The sequence below is a fragment of the Stegastes partitus genome, unplaced genomic scaffold (assembly GCF_000690725.1).
Source record: "Stegastes partitus isolate 25-593 unplaced genomic scaffold, Stegastes_partitus-1.0.2 Scaffold1744, whole genome shotgun sequence".
NCBI classification, from domain to species: Eukaryota; Metazoa; Chordata; class Actinopteri; family Pomacentridae; genus Stegastes; species Stegastes partitus.
Window position 1 is genome coordinate 58,250 of NW_007579475.1, and position 2,316 is coordinate 60,565.

A 2,316-nucleotide genomic window follows, 5' to 3' on the forward strand; every position below is an offset into this window, starting at 1 on the left:
AATTGTTTCACATTTCTGTGTTCAGGCTGTTTTTCTGTTTCCTGAAACCGTTACACGTTGACACTAAAAACATCTGCAGGTGAATAAATGTGGACAGAAAGTTTCCTCCTGGTTCATGAACAGCACAAAGTTCTGGACAGGAGCTTCACGGTCCACAAATCTGTCAGCTCATCAGAGATCCAAAGCTTGAGCACTCCATGAAGGAAGCGGAACCTGAAGCGTGGACAGCTTTTGTTCAGGTTGTGAAGAACTTTCTTTACAACAAGGTGAGGAACCATGAAGAACTTGTCACCAACAAGCTGGCTGCATTTAAGAACCTTGGGTGCAACATGAGCATCAGAATGCAGTGACTGGTTTCCTGAGAATCTGGGATCAGTGAGTGATGGGGGTGTACCGGTATTTGTATTTGTCCCGTCCCGTCCCGGTTCGGTGCAGGCAGTCACACAACGAATACGTCTGAGTATTTAAAAAAGCTGAGGCCACACATCAATCCAGGTGGCGGTAATGAGCCCAAAAGCTGCCAGCAACCAACATTACGGGATAAGCAGGAGCAGCAGAAGAAGAATGGAGAGCGTGGAGTTAGAAGAGCCACCAGCTTCATTTAGATCACACGTATGGGAGCACTTCAGGTTCCCAGTGCAATATAACGGGGATGGCAGGCGGGTGGTCGACCGGACCGTCTGTCGGCGTTGTGTCACTGAGGTGCGGTATGCTTCTGGCAATACATCAAACATGCTAACGCATATAAGACGGCATCACCCCGACATGCCGATCACTGGTGCAAGGAAACAGACGCGAGTGCAACAACTCATCCCCGCTGTTTTTAAGCAGCCTCTTGACATGAAAACAGACAGGGCCAGCAAAATCACGGAAGCAATTGGCATATACATATCAACATCTATGCGTCCACATGCTGTCGTAGAGGAGCCCGGCTTCAAGTATTTACTCAACGTGCTTGAGCCACGCTACAATGTCCCATCATCCCATACGCACATCAGCCAGTCTGTGGTCCCAACCATTCACAGGTAGAGGATGAGCTGTCTGCTGCACAAACTGCTGCACTCACAACTGATGGGTGGACCTCCCGTTCCACTGAAAGGTACCTCACCATTACTGCCCACTTCATCACATCTGAGTGGGAAATGAAAAGCCCAGTTTTATCAACACGCCCAGTATATGAACAACACACCAGCACTCACCTGGCTGAGAAGCTACAAGAGGCAGTAACAGAGTGGAAACTTGAAAAGCCCAGAACCATTGCAGTAACCACAAACAATGCAAAAAACATTGTTAATGTAGTTAATGAAGCAGGACCGGGTCCACAAATTGCATGCTTTGCCCATACTTTAAAGTTAGCATCACAGAAAGCGATGGCAGCCAACCAGGTGTCTCGACTCCTGGGAAAAATCTGAAGAGCCGTTTCTCTTTTCCATCGGAGCACAGTGGCTGCACATATTTTAGAGCAGAAGCAGGAGATGCTGCACTTGCCAAAACATCGTCTCATCAATGATGTTCCTACACGCTGGAACTCCAGCTATGAGATGGTTGAGAGGTATCTGGAACAGCAAACGGCAGTTTACTCAGCACTAACAGAGAAGGCCCTCAAGAACAAAGAAATAGCCAATCTGACTGATCAGGAGGTGAGTGTTGCAGAGAGCGTGGTTGAGATCATGAAACCTCTGAAGACAATCACCACAATACTGAGCACTGAAACAGCACCATCAGGTCCCATGATCTTACCACTAAAAACAATGATCATGAAATCTATGGAACAAAATGATGAAGACACTCCTACTATCAGGGAAATCAAGCATGCACATCGGCACCCTGGGCTTCAGGACCTCCTTCACAAGTGCACTGCCTTGGATCCAAGGTTCAAGACACTTCCCCACCTGGAGCCTGCCTGCCAAAAAACAATCTATGAAGACCTCATCATCACAGAGGTCCTGAGCAGAGCTGAACAGGTATGTATGCATTTTACACTAAGAATGATTTTTTTTATAAGTTCATGTCTTAACTTGAATTGTTGAACTCTGAACTCACTCATTATTACTTTTTCCCCATTTTGTACTGCAGGATGAGACCAGACGGACTGCAGAGGCAGCATCTTCCCCTCCACCAAAGAAGTCCGCCATGGCAGAACTTTTTAGCCCCTCTTTAGAACAGAGCAGCCAGACTGGATGCAGCAGTCACAGGACGAAGTTTATGCCTACATGGCAAAGGACTGCATTTCAACTGATTCCAGCCTGCTTGCCTGGTGGAAGGTTCATGAGCCTCTTTATCCTCACCTTGCCATGTTAGCAAAGTGCTACCTGG